Genomic DNA, 14,166 nt, shown 5'->3' on the forward strand with positions numbered 1-14,166 from the left:
GAGCGCAGCAGACGCTCGGGAGTAAAATCTTCTCGGTTTGTTTTTGACACCTCTCAATCCAAATCGATAGCGTTATGCTCAAGACCGCCAGCTTCTTATACTACAACTTCTTTCAACATTAATTGTTCGTTTTCGTTCAAAATAGTCGCCAGTAAAGTCCGCTCCCCTCTCGGCGATCCCAGCTGTCAGATAATCCACCGCTGCTGGACGTCACTGCCGGAGATCCAATCTCTGCGCTGCACTAAGAGCGGCTGCATCAAGCGCCACCAAGACGACGTGTTAATTACGTTCTGATTGATCCACTGGGTCGACTCGTTGGACACTATCTCGATTTGTTTGTGTTTTTTTTTTCAAGCCATGAGTTGCACGGGATTCCGACCTTTGCCAACTTCCCCAACTATGCCGCTGCTACATGTTGTGATTTATGAGGAGAAAGAGAAACACTCCGGGGGCATTCCCAAGTTGAAGCTACCAGAGCTCATCTGTGGAATCGATAAAGCGACTGACCGCCATCAACAAACGATCCATTGTGCGATGATCGTCGCGCGCTTAGCGCCATGAATAGATTAACTGTGCGTTCAACGAAAGGGATCAATCTCCCCGCAGGGCAGCTAATTGCAATTGCAACCGTTTTCAGAAGCTCGGCGGCTTCTTGTCGGGCGGCGGTGTCAATTAAGGGTGCACTTTGAGCGGATCGGCGACTTGAAACATTGTACGCCGAGCATAGCCAGATAAGCGTCGCAAGTGGCGCCTTGTGGCGAGGGAGTTGAAGAAGCGACTGTGTCTTACTGATCCCGTGAACTAGTTTCGCCAGCGCGACGCGGAAGTTAATGTACCGTGGAGAGCGCGCCATAAGGTAAACGCATTGTGCATGGAGAGAGTGTACCGGGAGTGCGGTGTTGGGTCATTAAGTTGAAGGGATAATAAAGTTGGTTTGTAATTTTACGACTTTGAGCGGTAAAAGTAGGTCGCCGGCGATGACCTGATACACTTGCGTACACCGTTACGCGTTGAACTGCTTAGAATGTTAATCGTTACGGCGGCGATCTAACGGCTTTACGCAGGAGTTGAGATTTCGGAACAATCAGGACAACCCGTTGTAAACCTGCAAAATGAACTTCAAATTTGTAGCTAAATCAGGGTGTCAAGTGCGCAAACTGTCATAGTAAGCTTACGTCGAATTCGTTGTCACAATTTGCTTTCTGTTTCAACACGACTCGCTCATCGCAATCTTTTTACGATGTATACCTTCATATGTGTATACTTTGCAAAAATCTGACCCAAACGGCACAAAGGTACCCCTGAACCTCGCATAAACGTTTACTACACGCCGGCGGACACGAGCCCAAGTTCACCCAAACATCATGTTTCGCAGTCGTTCGGAGTTATGTCTTGGCACGTGCCCCATATAAATGTTTTACTTTTTGGGAAATGCCACATGTGTCACAACCCCACCGCCAGCTGTTTTGACGCTGCTGTAGAGAACCTGTGGATGGTTTATAACTGCTGCATGATGCGGCTTTCGAGTGCAGTCGAAACCTCCGCGCAGTCTGGTGAAACGATATTTGCTTTGATTTCTCTGTTATATTTATGGCTCGCAAGAGTCGCCGTTGAGCAATATCTCGATCTGTTGAACCAAGTCGACGCACTTTCGAGGTGTGACACCCGGTTCGGTGTAGTCATCGAGTGCTGAACTGCATTGCGCTCGAGCAGCTGCACTGACGCTATAAAAACGAATTACTGAATTTTATTGTTCTCAATCATCAACAAACGCGCAACTCCGTACTCCCTGCAGGGGACACACCAGCGTAGAGTTTGTATTCCTGAAAGTTTTATTTGCTTTGATTTGCCCTCCCGTCCCTTCTCCAGACTTTGGCATCATGTGGCGTTGGATGTGTGGCCCAATTTCCACTAGGTCAATCGACTAGATCAAAGAGTACGGGACTGGATATCAAAGCTTCACCGGGAGAGGGGAAGACCTTTTATCTAGTGGCCAGATGTGGCCGTCGGTGTGTTCTGTAATCGAATGCCCCCAAAAGTAAAGGAAACTCCATAAAACGGGGATACACACTCTGGGAGATTAGGAAATGTGAGACCTTTCATGTTTACAGGGGTTTTAGGAAACCTTTCTGGAGATGATTTACGAGGGGGCACACGAGGCAGCGAAGACGTGCCCTCCGGATATTGCGCGATACGGTCGTTTGACCTACTGACTTTAGGGCGAGAGAGGACGTGCTGTACAAAGACAACTGCGTATTAAGGCGCGCAGCTGTTACCTTCCATTTTGTGGGGACGTTTGCAACAGTATTTTAGACTTTGTATTGTTTTGGTACAGTGGACTACAAATTTAATAATCTCACAACATCGATTTGAGTTACGAAACAAGAACAATGGACTAATTGAACATGATAAATTTGTTGAATTAGAAATATCAACGAGATGAGTACTGGAGAAAGCTTGAACGATGTATTAACCAAGGTTGTTAACGATAAAATTATCGAGGCCTGATAACGATAACGATAGTTCCATCGTTATCGTCGGGACGATAACTCATTTTTTAAATCTTTCTAAAATCGACTTAATTGAACCATATCATGTTAAATTTTCGATGCTTGTGAGTTTCAAAGTAAAATATGCACTCAACATGTTTACAAAATACCATATTTTTTCGAAAGTACTTAAATTTTCTTAATTTGCAATATAGGTACCAAACGAAGCAAACTTTGTTTGCTTTTGCACATTAATAAAATTTTTATAGATTTTTTTTTTCACAAAATACCGTATTTTTTCGAAAGTACTCAAATTTTGTAAAGTTGCAATATGGGTATCAAACGAATTGAAATTTGGTATGCTTTTTTAATTCAATTGGGTTTTTTGGGAAATACTAAAATTTTCACAAATTACCTTAATTTTCCGAAAATACACAATTTTCAAATAATGCAATAAGATAATTAAATGAAGCGAAATGTTGTATGCTTTTTACATTATTTATGCTTTTTTTTAAATACAAAAAATCACAAAACACCGTATTTATTGAAAATACTCAAATTTTCTAAATTTGCAATATGGGAAGCGAAGCGAAATTTTGTCCTTTTTCACTTTATTAGAGTTTTGTTTTGTATAATACTAAAATTTTCACAAAATACTGTATTTTTTGGAAAATACTCAATGTTTTTAAATTTACAAGCGATGCAAAATTTTGTATGTATTCTAAATTTTGCTTCGTTTGATACCCATATTGCATATTTAAAAAATTTGAGTATTTCCGAAAAATAAGGTAATTTGTGAAAATTTAAGTATTTTCCGAAACTGTTATAAATATAAAAAACATGCGAAATTTTACATCGTTTGATATCTTTATTGCATATTTTGAATAAATTTAGTATTTTTGAAAAAGTACCATATTTTGTGAAAAATTGTTGTATTTTCCAAAAAAAAAAGCTCTAATGAATTGAAAAAGCATACATTTCAATTCGTTTGATACCCATATTGCAAATTTGAAAATCTGTGTATTTCAGAAAAAATTGTGGTAATTTGTGAAAAAATAGTATTTTCAAAAAAAACTTTAATAAAGTGAAAAAACCATTTTTTTTTTCGTTTGATACTCACATTGCATATTTTGAAAATTTTAGTATTTTCGAAAAAATACGGTAATTTGTGAAAATTTTGGTAATTCAAAAAAAACTCAAATAAATTGAACAAAAGCATACAAAATTTTAATTCGTTTGATACCCATATTGCAAATTATGAAACTTTGAGCATTTGCCAAAAATACGGTATTGTGTGAAAATTTTAGTATTTAAAAAAAATACTTTATTAATGTGAGAAAAACAAATAAAAATTTCGCTTCGTTTGATACCCATATTGCGCATTATAAAAATTTTAGTATTTCCGAAAAAATACAGTAATTTGTGAAAATTTTGGTATTTTCCAAAAAAAAACTCTAATAAATTGAAAAAGCATAAAACTATTTCAATTCGTTTGATACCCATATTACAAATTATGAAAAATATTTCGGGAATATTTTATTATTTTACAAAAATAATAATAGACTTTAATTAAGTGAGAAAAACAAACAAAATTTCGCTTCGTTTGGTACCCATTATGCAAATTATGAAAATTAGAGTATTTTCGAAAAATGCGGTATTTTGTGAACAATTTTAGGTACACATCTGGAGTTTTTTTTAAAGGTCCTGTTGCGTATAAACGCAGAGTGACGCGCCCCTCGGACACTGCTGCTGAAGATCTTTGTGTTCTGTCCTATTGTGTGTGCTTGCAACTCTCGGTGCCCGTGCTACTGCTCAAAGTAGAGTCAAATAAAAACAACAATTCGAAGCGAGCGGTAGTGCGGGCGCAGCTGATGGATTGATTATCCTGGCCTCAGCTGCGTAAAACACCGAAGTTGTAAGTAGTTGTAATTTTGTGAACCTTTGTGTATTTTAATTGTAATAAATTTTACAGTTTCAACGTGCCTAAATTAAGGACTTTTTCTTTGGGCCGTTCGAGAACCCGGTGCCCGGTTCTCCCGACTTTCGCCGTTCGCAACATTGAAAAACTTCGGCGAACATTGCGAAATCGGTGCCCACAGAACCACGGAGCAGGTTGCAGATGTGCGTGGCAGCCGAAATCAATTCCTTCCAGACGTAGCAACGGTGAAGTCAGCTGATCGAAGGAAACCGATGGCGGACGATGAGGCGTCCAAAATGGAGTTCAACGGGCAGGACTGCACGTCACTCAAGCCGCTTCTTCTAATCCGTCATCTCCACGTAAGCAGCTTACACACGGAAGCCCGGCGGAGGAACGTTTCGGGACTGTGTTCACGGCCGACAGCTAGCGGGTCTGCGCTGCGCCGAATGTGGTTCGTGTGGGATCCGTCAAGGTGCATTCGTCATGAATAGGAGCGAGGGAGCAGACACTGGCGGCGGAAATAGCAGAGCAACTAAAGAGCGACATAATGGACGTCGCTAGTAAGTTCAACTCATGCAACGACGACCCAGTTCAGCAGCTCCGGAACGCGCCACTGGTAGTTGCGAAAAACTCCAACTTCAACGAAGCAGGAGTGTTACGGGGGGGAGTGTTGCGTATAAACGCAGAGTGACGCGCCCCTCGGACACTGCTGCTGAAGATCTTTGTGTTCTGTCCTATTGTGTGTGCTTGCAACTCTCGGTGCCCGTGCTACTGCTCAAAGTAGAGTCAAATAAAAACAACAATTCGAAGCGAGCGGTAGTGCGGGCGCAGCTGATGGATTGATTATCCTGGCCTCAGCTGCGTAAAACACCGAAGTTGTAAGTAGTTGTAATTTTGTGAACCTTTGTGTATTTTAATTGTAATAAATTTTACAGTTTCAACGTGCCTAAATTAAGGACTTTTTCTTTGGGCCGTTCGAGAACCCGGTGCCCGGTTCTCCCGACTTTCGCCGTTCGCAACAGGTCCAATAAACCTTATTTTTAGTTTCTGCATTTTGGGTTTGTTTAATGCCCCTGACTCAAGGCGGTTTCAAAAACACCCAAAAAGCAAAAACTGGAAATTTGGTTTATTGGACCTTTTCAAAAAAAAAAAAACTCCAGATATTTATACTTTGAAACTTACAAGATTTAAAAAAAACAATTGCTTAGTGAAAGTATTGAAAATTTAACATTATATGGTTGAATTATTAGGGTAATTCTCTACCAACTTACACGAAATCGGGAAAAGTTGCCCCGACCCCTTTTCGATTTGCGTGAAACATTGTCCTAAGGGGTAACTTTTGTCCCTGATCACGATTCCGAGGTCCGTTTTTTGATATCTCGTGACGGAGGGGCGGTACGACCCCTTCCATTTTTGAACATGCGAAAAAAGAGGTGTTTTCAATAATTTGCAGCCTGAAACGGTGATGAGATAGAAATTTGGTGTAAAAGGGACTTTTATGTAAAATGAGACGCCCGATTTGATGGCGTACTCAGAATTACGAAAAAACGTATTTTTGATCGAAAAAAACACTAAAAAAGTTTTGAAAATTCTTCCATTTTCCGTTACTCGACTGTAAAAAAATTGGAACGTGTCATTTTATGGGAAATTTAATGTACTTTTCGAATCTACATTGACCCAGTACATATTAGGGTGTTTATTTATTCCTCAACAGGCACTTTTTGCCCAAATGAACCTAATACTAAAACTACCAACTAATACAATCGTCTCAACACTGATAAAAACTTAGACTTTAACACATCGCGGGACAAACTAACATCAAAAACAGTGGACACTTTATTGAAGGCTCGCTTCAGTCCGACTACAGCTCCATTGGCGCTATAGTTTGTACGTCGAAAAGGGATCTGCACGATTGGCGTATGGCGTAGCTGGCGGCAGGTGTTGTTACGTTGATCTTTTCGCGAAGAGAGGGGCAGTCAATTCTATCAGTTAGTACATCTTAGGCAGTCAATGCACGGGCCAGGTCACGACGCAGCTGAAGTGAGTCGAGGTGCATGAGCTGACAGCGGTCTTCGTATGGCGGAAGCTGCTGGGGATTTCTCCAGGGCAGTGATCTCAGGGCGTAGCGGACGAACCTTCTCTGGATACTCTCGAGCCGGTAAACAGCGTTGTTGTAGTGCGGAGTCCAGACCGCGGAACAGTATTCCAGCGGGGAGCGAACTATGGAGCAAAAAAGAGTTTTAAGGCAGTGGATGTCTGTAAAGTGGCGTGTCATGCGGATCACCAAACCGAGCTGACCCAGAAGGGTAATTTTTCCATTTAGAACAAAAATTTTCATTTTAAGATTTCATATTTTTTCTAACTTTGCTGGGTTATTTTTTAGAGTGTAACAATGTTCTACAAAGTTGTAGAGCAAACAATTACAAAAATTTTAATATATGGACATAAGGGGTTTGCTCATAAACATCACGAGTTATTGCGATTTTACGAAAAAAACGTATTTTTCATCGAAAAAAACACTAAATAAGTTTTGAAAATTCTCCCATTTTCCGTTACTCGACTGTAAAAAACTTTGGAACAAGTCATTTTATGGGATATTTAATGTACTTTTTGAATTACATTGACCCAACCGGGTCATTTTTTCATGTAGAGCTAAAATTTTCATTTTGAAATTTCGTGTTATTTCTAACTTTGCAGGGTTATTTTTTACGTTTTTTCGGAAATCAAACGCCATCAAATTGGGCGTTTAATTTTACATAAAAGTCCCTTTGACACCAAATTTCTATCTCATCACCGTTTAAAGCTGCAAATTATTGAAAACACCTCTTTTTTCGCATGTTCAAAAATGGTAGGAGTCGTACCGCCCCTCCGTAACGGACCTCGGATTCGTGATCAGGAACAAAAGTTACCCTTATTAATGTGAGAAAAACAAACAAAATTTCGCTTCGTTTGATACCCATATTGCGCATTATGAAAATTTTGGTATTTTCGAAAAAAATACGGTAATTTGTGAAAATTTTGTTTTTTTCCAAAAAAAAGACTCTAATAAATTGCAAAAGCATAAAACTATTTCAATTCGTTTGATACCCATATTACAAATTATGAAAATTTGAGTATTTGTCAAAAATACGGTATTTCGGGAATATTTTAGTATTTTTCAAAAATAATAATAGACTTTAATTAATTGAGAAAAACAATCAAAATTTCGCTTCGTTTGATACCCATTTTGCAATATATGAAAATTAGAGTATTTTCGAAAAATGCGGTATTTTGTGAACATTTTTAGGTACATATCTGGAGTTTTTTTAAAGGTCCAATAAACCAAACCACGTCCGTCAGTAGTCTTGTCGTAAATTAGAACTAGAATCAGATCTGCCAATGAATTAGTACACTTCGACCAAATAAACACTGACGCTGTATGGATCTGACTCTAGAATAAATGCACAGTTGTGTGTTATTCATAAGTCCAAAATGTTCAATTCTCGGGTGAGTTTTCAAAAAGCCGTAAGAGCCACTGTGACCTCTTACACTAATTTTCGTTTTTCTCGAAAATGAGACAAAATTTCAATTATTTTTAGTTTGGGGCACTTGAAGGACGTGTAGATGAACAATCTCGAGCGTTTTTGATATTAATTTTTCATAAGTAGGTCGAATACCAATGTAAAAAGGACTTTGTTTACCAATGGCCCTTACGGCTTTTTGAAAACTAATCCGAGAATTATTCATTTAAGTCCAAATATTCATTTGCTAACTAACTTGAATTGAAAATCTAAACTTTAATATAAAATCCTCTAAACTGACTTTCAAAGCTAAACATTCCTTTAACTGTTGTAGTACTATTTCTAACAAAAACAATACAAATTTATAAAAAGTCACTGATATACTGAGTTCCCAAAATCGTGAACAAGCGTTCATGAAAATGGAAACCACGAACAAAGTGTTCAAATTTCATGGTACGTTTTTCAAAATCGTACCATGGGATTTGATCACTTTGTTCGAGGTTCCCATTTTCATGTTCACGATTTTGTGAACTCTTTTTTCTCCGTGTGTATCGCTATTTCGGTTGTTTTTAGGAAACCCCAAAGCCAACGTTTTAATCTTGTCGACCAGTGTACCCAACTTCTGCCAACTCCCCACCACACCATCCCTCAGACTCATCAGCTTGATAGCTGTCGCAGAGTACAAGCGCCGCTGGCAGCTGCCCAAACTACTCTGTAAGTTGCTGTTTGTGATGCACACTGTACAAGAGTACTGCAGCACTGGCGCGGTTTCCCCGATAAAACTCATCGATAAATTAGCATAATTAAAACGAAGTTGTGCGCAACCTTATCGGGCCCGGTGCCGCACTGGCCCTAATATGTAATGTTTGTTTGTGCTCCGAAATGAGCAAGGCTGGCGAGATTCTAATTTGCAACTGCATGTTGGTCGACGTTCCGATATTTACGGCAAGTTTGTAGTCTGGCTCACTTTGTTATTATTCATGCCAATTGTTGTGCTGGAAGTTGGTCAGCACGGTTGATATCGGTGACATTGCCTATACCTGCATCATTTCATATTAATGGTAGATTAATTGACCGTGCACAATGCTGGGGGCCAGGGGAAGGGCCAGAGCATGTTTGCATAATCTATGAGCGTCATTTAACCGCGCTTGTGGTATTGACGCACTTGGCACTGATGATTCAGGTGCGCTCCGATAGGCAAATCCCCGGCCTCAAACACAACTGTTGGTGACTCAATTACACCTTATCTGGGGGGAGGCGCTGGTGACCATCTGTGACAACTGAATGGGGAGTTATCGGCGGCCAACTGATGAGAAAATGGTAATTGTTTTGAACAAATGAGATTACTTTGAATCTGAATTTACATTTTTTTTAACGTTTTAGGCAGTGACTCGTCTTGCAAAAAATAATATTTTGTAAGAAAAATTAAAATATTTCAAATTTTAAAGTATTCGAACACTGCGCATTGAGTTAGTCTAAATTTGAAGTAATACTTATTGTAAAATCGACTGATAATCTGTCACTTCATGGGACTTGTTGACTCGAATCGTGTATCCTTGTTGCTGCATTCAGCAGACACTTACCTGGAAAGAAACAAGAGAAAATATAACGATTAAACGATTATCATTATGTCTCGCAACGAACAAATGACTCGAAGCATGTCTTCCAAGTGAGTACGGAAAGTCTAATGCGAAATTATTTAAAATAGCAGATAAATTGAATAAATTTCTCTTTTTTACATAAATAAAACATAATATTAAATTTAAACTTCTTTAAATGTAACACTCCGCATTTTCCGTGCAAAACTTCCCCCTAGTCCAATCAAGCGACTCCTTCAGCGGAGAGAGCACAAGATGTCCCCCCCCCCCCTTAATTGGATTCGAAAGTGGGATCGATCGGTTTTAAAAGCGTCTCATTAGGCACCAATTGGTCGCAACGCCGTGACCTCGGGGACGAGACGGTCGTCCTTGGTGATGTCCTCTGGCGCGACTTGAAAAGGAAACAATTTTGTGACAACCCCACTTCCCTCCACCGAAGTTTTTCGGGTCATTAGATGTCAAAAGGGTCGTCAACACTTCTAATCCGGTGTAGCTTAATTGATGTTCTGTTTAGGATTACGTGCTCCGAACTTGTCAGAGTGTTCAGATCTTTTCTCATAAATCCGTAATGGGGGGATAACCACCGACTGGGCATCACTTGCTTCGCATAAGCCTCGCCGTAACTCAAATTCTACTAAATGCAATAAATTTGACACCACCCGGTAATGAATTGCTATTGTCCGATGGCCAAATCCCGCAAGGTCAGCTCTCGACCGAACCGTCCGGGAAAATCCTGGCACTTCATCTTCCATTTGCAGCTACTTTTTTTTCGACAGGGTGACGACTGAAATTATTTTTTTTTTGTAAAGAAACATACTAAAATTATTTTTTAACGTAAAATTTTAAAAAATATCTAATAAAAACAGGTTAAAAATTCAAAATTATATATCTTAATAACTGAATTTTCGAACGATTTGGCATCTTCAGTAAAAAGAATCCAGATTTTTTTTACATTTTTTAACACAAAAAATCGATTTTAGCAAATACAGATTGAACACTAGCGTCTCCTGGCCTGATCCGACAAAATTAAGCGACGAGAAAGGCTTTTAGAATTTTTCCCGGAAGGTGATGTTTATTTATTGTGTGAAAATTTAACAATAATTAGAGTGAAATTTAACATTCTAAAATTTTGTCGAAGAGTGCAAAGCGATTCAAGTTGATCCTGAAAACCTAGTAGCGATTTAAAAAAAAAAGATTTTTCATGAAAAGATTTTTAACACCGACTTTAACGTTATTCAGTAATCCCTAAATCTCAGCTAAATTGGTTAAAAGATACTTAATTTGCCTAATGAATCGAGCCAGGAAGTGAGTCTTAAAAGGTGTTTATTATTGCCGCCCTATTGAACACTTATTTTTGAAGGTTTAGGAAGAGTAAAGAGCAATTGCTTTTAAAGCGCAAACCAATACTAAAAGCGATACCGATTTTTGACAAAGGAATGAATTTTGGATTAAAAAACAGTATTTTGAGAAGAAAAATGTAATTTGCAGTTTAAAACAACTTCAATTTTATAAAATATACAGTTTTCAGGTTAATAAAAGGTATAAATACACAGCAAAAAAAAAAAACATTAATAAATTGTGACTGATTTTGTTTAAAAAAATAAATAATTAAACTTGATGTGAAATTGGTGAAATTTTCATCATTTTTACTTTTACACATTTAGGTAAAACCAATTAAAAAAAGAGAGAATAATCAAAAATCCAATTTCCAACCTACCAACAACTATTTAAGGCCATACGAAAATTATAAGCTGATTTAGAAAAAAAATTATTTGTGGGAGGGAGCTACATAAACCATGAAAAATGAGCTAAATGCCGATATTTCTAAAAAAATAAATTCGATTTTTAAAGGGTTTCTCTACCAACTCACAAGAAATCGGGAAAAGTTGCCCAGACCCCTCTTCGATTTGCGTGAAACTTTGTTTTAAGGGGTAACTTTTGTCCCTGATCACGAATCCGAGGTCCGTTTTTTGATATCTCGTGACGGAGAGGCGGTACGACCCCTTTCATTTTTAAACATGAGAAAAAGAGGTGTTTTTCAATAATTTGCAGCCTGAAACGGTGATGAGATAGAAATTTGGTATCAAAGGGACTTTATGTAAAATTGTACGCCCGATTTGATGGCATGCTCAGAATTACGAACATTTTTTTTTGTAATTGTCTGCTCTACAACTTTGTTAAACATTATTACACTCTAAAAATTAACCCCACAAAGTTAGAAAAAACACGAAAATTTAAAATGAAAAATTTGGTTCTAAAGGAAGAAATTACTCTTCTTGGTCAATATAGATTCAAAAAATACATTAAATTTCCCTTAAAATGGCATGCTCCAAAAAAATTTACAGTCAAGTAACGGAAAATGGGAGATTTTTTCATCTTTTTAGTGTTTTTTCAATGAAAAATACGTTTTTTCGTAATTCTGAGTACGCCGTTAAATCGAGCGTCTAATTTTACATAAAAGTCCCTTTGACACCAAATTTCTATCTCATCACCGTTTCAGGCTGCAAATTATTGAAAAACACCTCTTTTTTCGCATGTTCAAAAATGAAAGGGGTCGTACCGCCAAAAAATGGACATCGGATTTGTGATCAGAGACAAATGTTACCGCTTAGAACAAAGGGGTCGGGGCAACTGCTGTGTGAGTTGGCGGAGAATCACCCCAATGTGAAAGGAATACATTTACTAGAATTTTTATGATATTTTTGATAATTATATTAAAGTAAGTCTAGGTTAAGAAAAGTAAGAAAAGGTTAAGCAATAAAAAATTTGATGTCGTTAATTCATAAACAAATGATTTGATTTGAAATGTCAAGAATTACTATTTACGATATTTTTCGATGTTATATCTGCTTTATTTTTTTTCATTGGAGATAAATTTTGAAAAAAAAAAAAAGAATCAAATATGCAAAATTATGTTTTTGCTATAAGAAATACGTAAATAAAAAAAATACAAATATTTTTTTTAATATTTCTAAACATTCCTGAAGCTTGTTTAAAGGTCCTATAAACAAAATTCTATTTTTTTTTTGCTTTTTGGGTGTTTTGAAAATCCTTGACTCAAGGCGGTTTTAAATCACCCAAAAAGCAAAAAATTGATATTTTGTTTATAGGACTTTTATAAAAAAAAACTCTAGATTTCTGCAAATATCTTCTAAAATGAGAAGCAGAAAATTCCCATGCTTTTGCCTTTTATTTCTTTTAGTCGAAATTTAAGATGACAAGCATCGGTCGACACTTGACACCCTGTCCAAAACGTCTCCGAATCGATCGTTTGCCGTTTATGACTTGGCACCATCGGGAAACATTTCCGTTCCCTTCCCTTCTCACCGCAGACCACGTCTCCGAGGACGGGACACTGGTTGGTCCAATGGCCAATAAATTTATTGGCTCTGATTTGGGATCAATAAAGGCGACTCGATTTCGGTAGCTGGAACAAACATGAAGAGTGAAAAAAAGTCCGCCAATTTATATCGATGGTGATTTCTTTGGACCGTCTCCTCGACCATGAAGTTTGGCACAGTGTTTTTGTACGCAAAATTTATGTTATTTCGCCTTCAAATGGGTTCCGTTGGCGAAAGTGTGATGAATATTTGGCTGCTCGATGATAATTTATCGCCAACTTTAATTTGTTTGGACTCATTCGCGACAAGACGACATAGGGAGAGCTGATAAAAACTGTTTCATTTTCATTTTTTTTTCTTAAGGCGTACACAAGTTTTGCTGCAAACTGGGTCACTCGAGTATGCAAGGCCCGTCGTCGTCGTCGTACGTGGTACACCTGCAGGCAGGAAAAACTTCTTAAGAGTGTGTGCAGGTAGTCCCGTTCCCGGGTGGATTTCCTCATTGCCACCGCTACCATTGCGTTGCGACGACGACGACAAGTGCCGGCGATGGCATCTCGCATTGAGAGAGAGAGCCCCGTTATGCCACAGGGGAACAACACGCCACATCAAGGTAAGAACATTGGGACATCGAGCTTTGTCTGGCAATGCAACGGAACGGGAAGACGCTGTCGGAACGCTCGAACCCGTTTGGGGACAGCTGGCACAATATTTTTAATTTAAATTTGGATGGATCGATTCTTGCTACATCCGAAAACATCGGAAAATGTCATAAAAAATAAAAGCGGCCAGCCCTACCTTGTTGGTTTTGTCGCAGAGATGATTCTGAGAACGGATTACTTTTTGCATGATCTACAGGGGAAGAATAATGCATTTGACGTCAAGCAATATATTTAGAAAAATATTTTTTATGTTGCCTCTTAAAGGGTCACCACTTCACTACCAAGGCGACAACGTAATACCTGGAAACTCACCGGGAAGAAAACCACCACCATCGAAGGAAACAAGTTCACGCAGATCGGCAAAAAAAACAACGTCTGTGCGAATACGTTATGAGGTTCTCCCAGGTTCGCCGGTGCAGCACCACGCCAGTGCATCTCCCCCCGTGGGACCGTGAAACCTGTTCTGCAATCGACCGGCACAAGGACCCCATAAATCTTGGTTCGACCTGGGGTGCTCCAGTTGCCGGTCTCGAATCGTAAATTACGTCACGTTATTTTGATACCTTCGGGAGTTTCGAAAGGAAGGACATAACGGTATCATCATCATCTTTTGTATTGGTCTTGGGTGGATTTTTTTAAAGGAAAGCAAAACGATTGC

The 14,166-nt window shown here is 38.5% G+C and overlaps 1 protein-coding gene and 1 long non-coding RNA gene across 3 annotated transcripts in view; one reads left to right on the forward strand and one right to left on the reverse strand.

The window, feature by feature from the left end:
• The window catches only part of LOC6034176 (MOB kinase activator-like 2), a 259,873-nt gene that overhangs the window by 72,520 nt on the left and 173,187 nt on the right, over window positions 1-14,166 (reverse strand). The gene's annotated exons all lie outside the window — the stretch shown is intronic.
• LOC119767751 lies at window positions 4,231-5,419 on the forward strand. Its single transcript, XR_005277691.1, has 3 exons — window positions 4,231-4,404; window positions 4,462-5,285; window positions 5,343-5,419. It is a non-coding gene; the product is annotated as an uncharacterized LOC119767751 (long non-coding RNA).

Source organism: Culex quinquefasciatus, chromosome 2 (genome assembly GCF_015732765.1).
Source record: "Culex quinquefasciatus strain JHB chromosome 2, VPISU_Cqui_1.0_pri_paternal, whole genome shotgun sequence".
Taxonomy (NCBI): domain Eukaryota; kingdom Metazoa; phylum Arthropoda; class Insecta; order Diptera; family Culicidae; genus Culex; species Culex quinquefasciatus.